We start from the raw sequence: 12,696 nt of genomic DNA, 5'->3' as shown, positions 1-12,696 counted from the left end.
TGTATTTAAAATATGCCTTTCATCTCATTTAATTCCTAACCAATACACTGAGGTAAACTGTATGCTGGTATTAATAGCCACATTTTAAACATAAAGAAATGACAAACAAGTAAGGTTTTAATAGCTTGCCATGGTGACGGAAGGAAAACTGGATTGTAGAGTTTGTATTTATTTCTACATCAGTTTTTACTACTGCCTCTCTGTTTTAGGAATAAAATGAGAACTGATTTTTTTGAGAAATATTTGGATAAATGTGTTAAAAATATTCATCTGAGTAAACTTAAGGACCAGTTGGCTTTAACCAATGACTACTGAATCAAGCGGCATCCCATCTAGCAAATGGAAAGGAGAAATCCAAAGAGATAAACAAAACAGGAGACATTCATAGGTGGAAGGGGACAGGAACAAGGAAAGAGTGAATTATCTCATCTTTGGGGGATAGAAAGGCTTATCAGGTGTAGTAGCTTAGGAACACTGACCAGAACATTTCAGATTGACTGTAAGATGAATAACATTCCTGGGAGTGACTGAAATTGCAATTAGGTTAAATATTAAGTCTTGATTCGCTGATGTAGAGTTTAGCACAAGTGACTCCGCTGTAGGCCTATTGCCTTTTCTTGTTGTAATTTCCTCCTTTTGATCAAAATTTCAGATTGAGAGACATGAACAAAATTTAAGGCATTAGCACCCCTCCCAGCCTCTACTCTGAAGTTCTTGCACTTTTTGCTTTTTGTTGATCCTCTGTGTGGTATCCATGCTTTTTTTTTTTTTATTAAATTCTGTGATGTTCATATTCACAACTTTATATCTACAAATTTATTTCAGTCATTTTCTTCATACCTTTTCTACCATTTCAGTCTTAGGGAGATCATTTGCTTGGTGATTACCGGCTGCAAACATGCATGTAAAACTTTTGAGAGAATATAGCACAACAGGGAGACTACTGTTGAGTTTTATAAGTTAAAAAATTACATATACATATATATTATATGTATATATATATACGTATATGTATGTATGTGTATATGTATATATGTATATACCTATATATATATACTTACATGTATATATACACATATACATATACGTATATATGTATATGTATGTATATGTATATATATGTATATGTATGTGTATATGTATATGGATATGGATATGGATATGGATATGTAAAATGTATGGAGTGAACTCCAGAGCCATGGTCCCCAAAACACGAATCAATCAAACTCAAGTAAGTCAAGGAAAGACCCCATTAAGGAATTATCTTTTTTTTAAGCCAAGTGTCTTCCTCAGTGATCCTACAGTTTTGGAAGATACTGAGTTTCATTGTCTCCAGAAGTGTTAATCCTGGTGTAGGAACGGTGTTGGCCACAGAGCAATACCTCCTGGTTCAACTAAAAGATAATCAAGCGCTATCCTATATCAAGAATGACTTTAGCCAAAGAGTCTAAGATTTTTGCTTGCAGCTGTTGTTTTAGCAGCTCTGCAATATCTTCAAGAGTTAAGGAGAGATTCCTGGTCACAGCGTCATTTTCACCTATTCCTAGCCAAGGGAGCTATGATCTACCAAAGGAAGCTAAATTTGAAATTTGGTAATTTCCATTTGAGTCTATGGCTCTAGACTGGAAAGATAAGAGCCACGGATGCCAGTAACTTTTAATGGTCTGTAGACAACACAAATAGTTTTATTCTGGTCACCCATGCCTGTGTCTCTTTCTTTTTGTAGAGCCTGGGTGCAAAGTTCCCTGGGTTTGGGGTTATTCATCACAGACAGGGAAATAGAATCTCTAGGTTAGGTAGTTTGACACAATAGAGAGAGAACTGAGTTCGTTCCAGAAAAACTGAGTCTTTGGGAAATCCAAAAGTAGTTTGTGATAGGCACAACTACAGAATCACTAGTATCACTGAAAATTTAACAGTTGTTTGAAGTTTGGATGACCCCCTCCCCTTAGCAATGGACTGGGAGATAAAGATGATAGCATTGTCTTTCCAAGTCAATGCTAGAGTAAGAAAAAAAAGCAAAAAGAAGGTTTTATGTCTGGCTACTGTGTGAAGTCTTGATCTGGAATCTTGAGAGAAAGCAGTCTATCTCAAGGTCAGCTACTTCTCTTCCCAGTCAACTAGTTTTAGAGGTCTCCGGCATTAGGACCAGATGTCAAGTGGAGACTTCCTCGGCTGTGAGATGTATATCCAAGGTTCACCTTCCTGAAGTTTGGCTGCCCTTTGGATAATGAAGACAACCTGATATATTTATTTCTAAGGAGATTCAAAGGCAGTCTTTGTTCTTAATGATTCCAAATTAGAACGGTGGGAGAAAATTGGAAATGTTAGTTTGGAGAGTTGTAGCCGGATATTTGAAAAAATTAAATTTCAGAATCCAATCCAACTTCCAGCTATGTAAAAAAAAAATGTAATTAGACATGTTAACAGGATTAGAATTTAATATTTACAAAGATATAAACATTTTTCTGTCTATAGTTATCACCATTTTCATCAAAGGTAATCATACTAAAATAATGTATGCATTAAATTTGGCCTGATTATTTACAAATGTAAAGTGAGAATAGTGATTGAACATATAAGCTCTTTTTAAGACTCGTTTACTGAAATCTTTTAAAAAAGATACCATGGTTTTTCCAAGAAGCTTTATTGGCTCCATAAAGTCAACTTTTGTTTCTTAGAACTGTCTTGTCACATCTAAGTGTATGCAAATTTCTCTCAAATATGACATTCCAATCAAAGCCTTGGTAATATAGTCAACATTTCCAGTTATGTTCTGTAACAAGAACAGGTTTTACTAAACTTAGGTAAATAATGATTTTGCCATTAAAAGAATACTCAAAAGTTTATAAATTCTAGAGGAATCAGGCAGGGAGGAAAAGCGAATGTTTTTATCTTTGTTTACAAAAAGTGTGCTTTACCAAATTGCTATAAGCTATAGGAAGCCTAAGAAAAAGTTTCCTTAAATTTTGAAAAACAAATCATCATAGAACCAGCAATGTTTCCAAAAAGTCATAAAATTATAATCATGCTTCTTAGTTCATATGGTCCTAATAATTAATACTTGTTCTGCTTTAATACAGTTTCTCCACTAGTTCAAGAAATTCTTACCCAGTTCAGTTTTGTCATCTTAAGTTTATCAGAAACCTGTACTCCTCAATATCGTTTCCATGAATCTCCTTGAAAATAAAGCACTTTTGCAGGAATAATGTAAAACCATGAAAATAAAACAGTAAGAACCTGTTACTTGGTATGATACTTATAAAGATCTGATAGGAATTTAGTATAATGTAACTGACAAGGAAATTTCGTTATTTCCATGCATACATTTTAAGATAATAACTGGAATCATGACTAATGCTATACCAGGACAAAGCAGACTTTAGAAATTTCATATTTCTGGAACACTTATATCTATACAAATACAACAGAAAGAAAGCTTACTATTCTTATTTGACAATGCTTACCATATAAATTTACATACCAAGTTAGCCTAATTAGTTTAACATCTCTTCTTTTTTATAAGGAGAGAGAAAAAATCTTTTCAGATGCTTCAGGGACTCTGCAAAATCCCAAGGTTAGTTCTAGGTCAAAAAGACTCTCCTTAGAATTAGATTTTGGAAAGTTTGTCAAGAAAATCAAAAGATTTTAAAGCACTTGGTCAAATATGATCATAGGTCATTGTGAAACAATACTTAGTTATCCAGTTAACCAGAGTGAAATTTAAAGACTTCACAGGCAAATACAGAAAATTATTTTCCTAAAGCTAATATTACAAGTCTTTTGAGATAAATAGGAGATGTTTGGGGTGGGTCAAAAGGAAAAGGTGAACTCTGAACTACCTCTAGACCTGTATAGTTTTCAGCGTATAGGTCTTCACCTCCCTAGTTATATTTATTGCAGATATTTTATTCTTTTTTGGTGTAATTTTAAATGGATTTGTTATCTTAATTTATCTTTTTGGTAATCCATTGCTAGTTTATAGAAATGGAACAGATTTCTGTATATTTTGTATCCTGTGATTTTACTGAATTTGTTTATTAGTTGGTACAGTTTTGTGATGGAGTCCTTACGGTTTTCTATATATAGTATCATGTCATCCACAAAGAGTGATAGTTTTATTTATTTATTTTTTTTTACCAGTGTAAATCCCTTTTATTTATTTTTCTGGTATTATCGCTAGGGCTAGGACTTTTAGTACTATGTTAAATAAAAGTGCCAAGAGTGGACATCCTTGTTTTCTCCTGATCTTAAAGAAAAAGCTTTCATTTTTCACCATTGAGTATGATGTTAGCTGTGGGCTTGTCATATATGGACTTTATTATGTTGAGGTATATTTCCTCTGAACCCACTTCCTGGAGAGTATTTTTAATAAATGGATGTTGAATTTTGTCAAAGGCTTTTTCTGATCATGTGGTTTTCATCCTTCATTGTGTTAATGTGATGTATCATGTTGATTGTGGATAATAAACCATACTATGTTCCTGGAATAAATCCCACTTAATAGTGGTGAATGATACTTTATCGTATTGTTGTATTTGATTTGCTATATTTAGGTGAGGAGTTTTGCATGTAGGTTCATCAGGAATATTGGCCTGTAGTTTTCTTTTGTTATAGTGTATTTAGTTTTGGTATCAGGGTAATGCTGGCTTCAAAGAATGAATTTGGAAGCTTTGCTTCTTGTTCTAATTTTTAGTAGTTACTAGCTCTTTCATTTTTATAATATTTAATAGGTGTTGACTCTTTTTTAAAGATGTGGTAGAATTCACCAGTGAATCTATCTGGCCCTGGGCTTTGGTTTTTTTTTTGGGTTTTTTTGGGGGGAGATTTTTTTTTATCACCAATTCAATTTTCTTAATAGTAATCAGCTTATTCAGATTTTCTATTTATTCCTGATTCAGTTTTGGAAGATTTATGCATTTCTTCTAGATTGTCCAATTTGTTGGCATATAATATTTCATAGTAGTTTCTTATAATTATTTGTATTTCTGTGGTTGTGTTGCCTCTCCTTCATTTCTGATTTTCTTTGAGATTTCTCTCTCTCTCTCTCTCTCTCTCTCTCTCGTATGAATCTGGATAAAGGTTTACCTTTTCAGACAACAAGCTCTTGGTTTCATTGATTTTTTTTTTCTAATTTTTTTAGCTGCTATTTTATTTATTCCACTCTAATCTTTATTATTATTTTTTTACATTAACTTGGGATTTTCTTTCTTTTTGTTTGTTTGCTTGTTTGTTTGTTTGTTTTCTAGTCCCTTTAGGTGTAAGGTTAGATTGTTTATTTGAGATTTCTCCTCCTTTGAAGTAGGCTTCTATTGCTAAAATTTTTTCTCTTAGAACTGGTTTTGCTGAGTCCCAAAAATTTTTGACTATCATGTTTTATTTTCATTTGTCTACATGTATTATTTTATTTCTTTTTTTGACCCATTTGTTGTTTAGAAACATATATTTAGCTTTCACATATTTGTGTTCTTTTGCAGTTTTTTTTTTCATGTAATTGATTTCTAGTTTTATACAGTTTGGGTTCGCAAAGATGTTGATATGATTTCAAGCTTCTTAAATGTATTGAGTCTTGTTTGGCAGTATAACATATGATCTATCTTGGAGAATGTATATGTGCACTTTTAAAAAATGTGTCTTCTGTTTTTGGATGAAATGTTATAAATGTATCTGTTATTCCATCTAGCTAATGTGTCATTCACACCCATTGTTTCTGCATTGATTTTCTTGTGAATAATGTATCCATTGATGTAAGTGGAGTGTTAAAATTCCCTACTATTATTGTATTACTATCAATTTCTCCTTATGTTATTTAGTATTTCCTGTATGTGTTTAGGTGCCTCTATATTGTATTCATAGATATTTACAATTGTTGTACTGTCTTGTTGGCTGATCCCTTTTTCATTATGTAAGACCTTCTTTGTCTTTTGCTACAGTCTTTGTTTTAAAATCTATTTTGTCTGGGGCACCTGGGTGGCTCAATCAGTTAAGCGTCCGACTTGGGCTCAGGTTGTGATCTCATGGCTTGTGGGTTTGAGCCTGGTGTCAGGCTCTATCGCTCTCTGCCCCTCCCCGACTCGTGCTGTCTGTCTGTCTGTCTATCTCTCTCTCTCTCTCAAAACTAAATAAATATTAAAAAATAAAATCTATTTTGTCGTTCTTTCTTTCTTCTTCCATTTGCATAAAATATATTCTCATCCCTTCACTTTTTTAGTCCATATGTGCCTTTAAGAATGAAGTGAGTCTCTTGTAGACAGCATAAAGATGGGTCTTGTTTGTTGTTGTTAATCCATTCGGTGACCCTATGACTTTTGATTATCACCTTGTTTAATTTGCATTTAAAGTAATTGATAGGTGTATACTTATTGCTATATTGTTAATTTCTAGTTGTTATTGTAGTTCTCTGTCTCTTTCTTCTTTCTTGTTTCTGTTCTTCGTGGTTTGATGGTTTTCTTTAATGTTATGTTTGAATTAATTTATTCTTTGTGAATCTATTATACGCATTTTTATTCAGGTTAACTTTGGGTTTATATATAACATTCTACATGTATAGCAGTCCATATTAAGTTGACAGTCTCTTATGTTAAAACACATTCTAAAAGCACTACATTTTTACTTCCTCCCTATGTATTTTATGTATTTGATGTCATAGTTTACATTTTAAATTTTGTGTATCCCTTGACTAATTTTTATAACTATAATTGATTTTTATATTTTTTGTGTTTTAAACTCCATATTGGCCTTATAATTGATTCATTGCCTTCAATGTACATTTTATGTGCATTTTTTCCCTTCTATAATTTCTTGTAGCTCTGACATTTTCCTTCCACTTAAAGAATTCTCTTTAACATTCTTATAAGGGTGGTTTAGTGGTGATGAACTCCTTTAACTTCGGGAAACTTTATCACACTTTCAGTTCTGAGTGATAATCTTGCCAGGTAGCATGTTCTTGGTTGTAGTTTTTTGCTTGTATTTTTAGCATTTTGAATATATCATGCCACTTTCTTCTGAATTGCAGTTTCTGCTGAAAAAACAGCTGATAGTCTTATGGGGTTTTTCTCGCATGTAACTGTTCTATTCTCTTGCTGCTTGTAATGTTCTCTATGCTTATCTTTGACATTTTTATTATTTTTTCTTGGTGTGGATTTCCTTGGGTTCATCTTGCTTGGGCTCTCTGTACTTCCTAAACCTGAATGTCTATTTCCTTCTTAGAAATTTTTCAGCCATATTTTCTTCAAACATGTTTTCTACTCTTTTATCTTTCCCTTTTCCTTCTGGGAATCCTATAATATGAATATTATTTCACTTGATGTTTTCCCAGAGCTTCCTTAATCTATTCTCATTTTTTTATTTTATTCTTTTTTTTTTCTTTTCTTTTCGCTATTCAGCTTGGGTGCTTTACTGTACCCTGTCTTCCAGATTTCTGATCCATTATTCTGCATCTTCTAATATGCTGTTAATTCCCTTTAGCATATTCTTCATTTCAGTTACTGTATTCTTCAACTGATTTTTTTTTTACATTCTCTTTCTGTTGAAATTCTTAATGAGTGCAGTCTTATCTAAAGTTCATCTTTATGAACATTGCTTTGAACTCTTTGTCAGGTAGATTGTGTATCTTCATTTTGTTCAGTTCTTTCCTAGAGTTTTATCTTGTTCTTTCTCTTGGAACATATTCCTGCCTCTTCATTTTGTTCGACTTTCTGTGTTTGTTTCTATTAATTAGATGGAGCAGCTACTTCTAGTCTTAAAGGAATTACCTGGTGTGGGAACATTCCCTGTGTGGGCTATGTGTGCCTGGCAGCTGTGGTTGGCTTACTAAAATTTTACTGGCCGTGGGCTTGGGATCCCAGAGTACTCTGCAGTTAGGCCAAAATGGTTGGTTGGCTGGAGATGAAGCAGGAATGGGCCAGTGGGTGCCAGGGTGTTCTGTGGAGGGGGCTTTCTGGTGGGACAGTAGGAGCTAAAGCATGTGCAGGCCTGATGCTCCAGGGGCACTGCATGCAGGGAATGTCCCAGTGGGATGGCTAGAGCTAAGGCATACACAGGATGGATGGTTTCAGAATACTCCACACAAAACCCTCGGTAGGACAGCTAGAGCTGAAACAGGTATTGGCCCCCCATTGTTGACAGACACCTAATGGCTGTTTACCTGGAATTCTAGTATAGGCTGAGGCGCCTGGGTGGCTCAGTTGGTTAGCCGTTTGATTCTTAATTTTGGCTCAGGTTATGATCTCACAGTTCTTGAGTTCAAGCCCCACATCGGGCTCTGTGCTGTCAGTGTGGAACCTGCTTAGGATTCTCTCTCTGCTCCTCCCCTGATCATGCTCGCTCTCTCTCTTTCTCTCAAAATAAATAAATAAACATTAAAAAAAATCCTAGTATGTAGGAAGAAGAAGATAATTTAGTGACCTCTAAAATCATTTATGATTATCATGGAATTTGTTTTCCTCATGTAATCCCTTTCTTCAGAGACTTTATGGTAAAGAAAACATACAAACTCTATGTGTAGTCCTTGAGAATAGGTAGGTAAATTCTTCCACTCAGATTAATAGTCACTAAATATTGACTATATGCAATTTAAAAGCCTGTTTTTATTATTTTTTCCTTTTTAATGTTTCCAAATAAATAAATGTGTAATATTTAAATTGTAAATGTGTCAATGTAAATGTATAAAATGTAAGTAATTTTTAAAAATTATCATTAATATAGATATTTTCTGAAAAATGAAGAAATTCCCTTTAATTATCTTGCTGAAACTGTATTTGGTAAATTATTTATTTGAATTTTAACTGAATTCTTCAGATTCTGCATTTTTCCTATACAAAATTGAAATGATTATTTTTCATTCCTGAATTCATTCCTTAATGAATTATTTTCATTCCTTAATCTTTGAAAAATGTTTCATTTAAAAATTAATGTATTTATAAAATTCATATTTATTTTTTCAGACTAAAGAAAAAATAGTCATTTGAACCTCAAATTGTAAAAATTCACATATACATTTTAAATGCCTTTTTTTGGGTATTTTCTCATATTCTATTTATGTTTTTCTGCCACTCCTTGCTTTCTGCCCCAGAAAGGCAATAATTCTACTTCATACATAGAGAAAGGATAGCAAAAACAAAATTTTAATTATATATGTTTAAAAATTCAAGTCAAAGTAGTTGGAAACCATTTTTGTGCTTAAATTATAAATTCTGTGACTTTTAGGATCTTTTTGTTGGTTAGTTTCTTAAAGTATAAATATTAGTAAACTGGACTGATAGTCATGGATTATTTTTTAATTACAAACCACTCAGATGATGGTTGGCTTTTATAACTTTCTGTACCTATTATTCCCATATGCTACCCTATCTTAAATTTATTTTCATTTTATAAGAAGAACTTTTTGAAGCATTTTTTAAATATTCTCTCTCATGTCTATCTCTAAACTTCAAACTCTCTCATCAATGAATTTAAGCCTCTCAATATGTTGCCTCTGTTGTTTCTTTCTCTCCATCTTTGTATATCAGCCTTTGTACCAGAATTTTGTGAGATAATGGAAACATTCTCCATCTGCACTGTTAAATATAGTAGCAACTAGCAAATACCGACTAGCTGTTAGAGCATTCAAAATGAGGCTAGCGTAGCTGAGGAACTAAATTTTTAAATTTATTTAATTTTAATTAATTGGAATATAAATACTTTCATGTGGCTAATGACTGTCGTACTCAACAGTGTAGTGTTACACCCCTTTATTCTTATTTTCTCATTCTGTCTCCTCTGCCTTCGTCTCTGTTTCTCTCTGGTCTGTCTCTAATTCTGAGTAGTATTTTTTTTTTTTTTTTTAGAACTTAGGGTTATTTGCTTAACTCAAATCAAAGGCAGAAGCTATACTTTAAATTAAAACAGAAGGCACTGATCTTGTTCGTAACATTAACTCCTCTTCCCGTACCTCTAGGGACTGCTGACTGGAGCTGTTTGAATATTTTGCAGGTTCAGTTGTGATAAACTCTGAGGGGATTTATCATACACATTTTTTTTTCTTGGTCATTGTTCTTGAATTCCGCAAAAATAAGGAGCCTACAGGGCACTTTGAAGTTCATTATTCTTGAGGTAAGCTAAAGGCAAGGAAATCTTACAAATGGCTTTAAACTTGTACAATATAGGGCTTTACTCTTGGCTTTTATTGTTATTTTATATTTGCCCACACAGTTCTTCACATGTTTTGACCTAGTCACTCATTGAAGTCACAGATTTTGTATCCTCTTATGTTTCAGAGAGTATATCCATTAAAGTTTGTCTTTAATTTATTCTTAATTTTTTTCTTACGCCACGTATAAAATCTGACATGTCTCATATTTTTAAGATTAAGTGAAGGCTCGATCAAAGAAAACACCATTCAATTTTAAATTTTAGAGCACTATTTCCAACACCACTTGTATTAAAAAGCTGTTTACTTTTTATTTTTCATTTTTAATTAGTTTTAGTTTTTAACTTTAATCTAGTGTAGCTAACATGCAGTGTTATATTAGTTTCAGATGTACAATATAGTAATTAAACTATTCTGTGCATTACACATTGATTATCATGATAAGTGTACTCTTTTTTATTAATGTTTGTTTATTTTGAGAGGAGAGAGAGAGAGAGAGAGAGAGAGCATGAGCAGGGGAGGGACAGAGGGAAAGGGAGAGAGAGAATCCCAAGCAGGCCCCACACTGTCAGTGCAGAGTCGGACATAGGGCTCAATCCCAGGAACTGTGCGACAGCTGGATGTTTAACCAACTGAGACACCCAGGTGCCCTATTTCACCCATTCCCCCTACAAACCTCCCTTCTGGTAACCATCAGTTTTCTGTAGTTAAGAGTCTGTTTCTTGGTGTTTCTCTACCTTTCTCTCTCCTTTGCTCATTTGTTCTGTTTTTTGAATTTCACATGAGTGCAATTAAATGGTATTTGTCTTTCTCTGATTTATTTCACTTAGTATTATACTCTGTAGTTCCATCCATGTTGTTGTAAATGGCAAGATTTCATAATTTTTAATGACTGAATAATATTCTAGTGTGTGTGTGTGTGTGTGTGTGTGTGTGTGTGTGAGAGAGAGAGAGAGAGAGAGAGAGAGAGAGAGAGACATCTTCTTTATTCACTCATCTATCCATAGACAAATGGGTTCTTTCCATCATTGGACTATTCTAAATAATGCTGTATAAGCACTAGGGTACATATATCTAATTGAATTAGTGTGTTTGTCTTTTGAGGTAAATAGCCATTATTGTGACTCCTGGATCATAGGGTAGTTTTATTTTTAACTTTTTGAGGAACCTTCACTCTAACAGTGGCTACACCAGTTTACATTGCTACTAACAGTGCTCAAGTGTTCCTTTTTCTCCCAATCCTCACCAACACTTGTTTCTCGTGTTCTTGATTTTAGCCATTCTGACAAGTGTAAGGTGGTATCTCATTGTAATTATGATTTGCATTTCCCTCATGATGAGTGATGTTTAGCCTCTTTTCATGTTGCTGTTGGCCATCTGTATGTTTTCTTTGAGGAAATGTCTGTTCATATCTTCTGCCCATTTTTAAATTGGATTATTTGGGTTTTTTTGTTTTGTTTTTGAGTAGTATCAGTTTTTTATATATTTTGAATACTAACCCTTTATCAGAGATGTCATTTGTAAATGAACCTGGACCACTTTTTTACACCATCCACAAAAATAAATTCAAAATGCATGGAAAACCTAAATGTAAGCAGGAAACCATCAAAACTCTAGAGGAGAAAACAGGAAACAACCTCTTTGACCCCAGCTGCAGCAACTTCTTAGTTGGCACATCTCAGTAGGAAAGAGAATTAAAAGCAAAAATGAACTATTGGGACCTCATCAAGGTAAAAAACTTCTGCACTGCAAAGGAAACAATCAACAAAACTAAAAGGCAACCAATGGAATGGGAAAAGGTATTTGCAAATGGTATATTTGATAAAGGGTTAGTATCCAAAATCACTAAAGAATGTAGCAAACTCAACACCGGATAAACAAATAATCCAGTGAAGAAATGGGCAGAAGACATGGATAGATACTTTTCCAAAGAAGACATCCAGATAGCCCACAGACACATGAAAATATGCTCAAAGTCACTCATTGTTAGGGAAATACAAATCAAACCACACTGAGATACCACCTCACACCGGTCAGAGTAGCTAACTAACATTAACAGGAAACTACATATGCTGGTGAGGATGTAGAGAAACAGGATCCCTCTTGCACTGTTGGGAATGCAAACTGGTGCAACCGCTCTGGAAAACAATGTGGAGGTTCCTCAAAAAATGAAAAATAGAACTACCCTATGACCCAGAAATATCACTACTAGGAATTTAGCCAAAGGATACAGGAGCACTGATGCATAGGGGCACATGTACCCAATGTTTATAGTAGCACTTTCAACAATAGCCAAATCATGGAAACAGCCTAAATGTCCATCAACTGACGAATGGATAAAAAAGATGTGGTTTATATACATACAATGGAATACTACTTGGCAATGAGAAAGAATGAAATCATGCCATTTGCAGCAATGTGGATGGAACTGGAAGGTATTATGCTAAGTGAAATAAGTCAGTCAGAGAAAGATATATGTTTTCACTCATATGTGGAATTTGAGAAACTTAAAAGAAGACCGCAGGGGAAGGCAAGGGAAAAAACACAGTTACAAACAAAGAGGGAGG

The sequence above is a fragment of the Panthera uncia genome (assembly GCF_023721935.1).
Source record: "Panthera uncia isolate 11264 chromosome A1 unlocalized genomic scaffold, Puncia_PCG_1.0 HiC_scaffold_17, whole genome shotgun sequence".
Taxonomy (NCBI): Eukaryota; Metazoa; Chordata; class Mammalia; order Carnivora; family Felidae; genus Panthera; species Panthera uncia.
The sequence above is the reverse complement of the archived record's forward strand: the minus strand, read 5'-3'. Positions refer to the sequence as shown.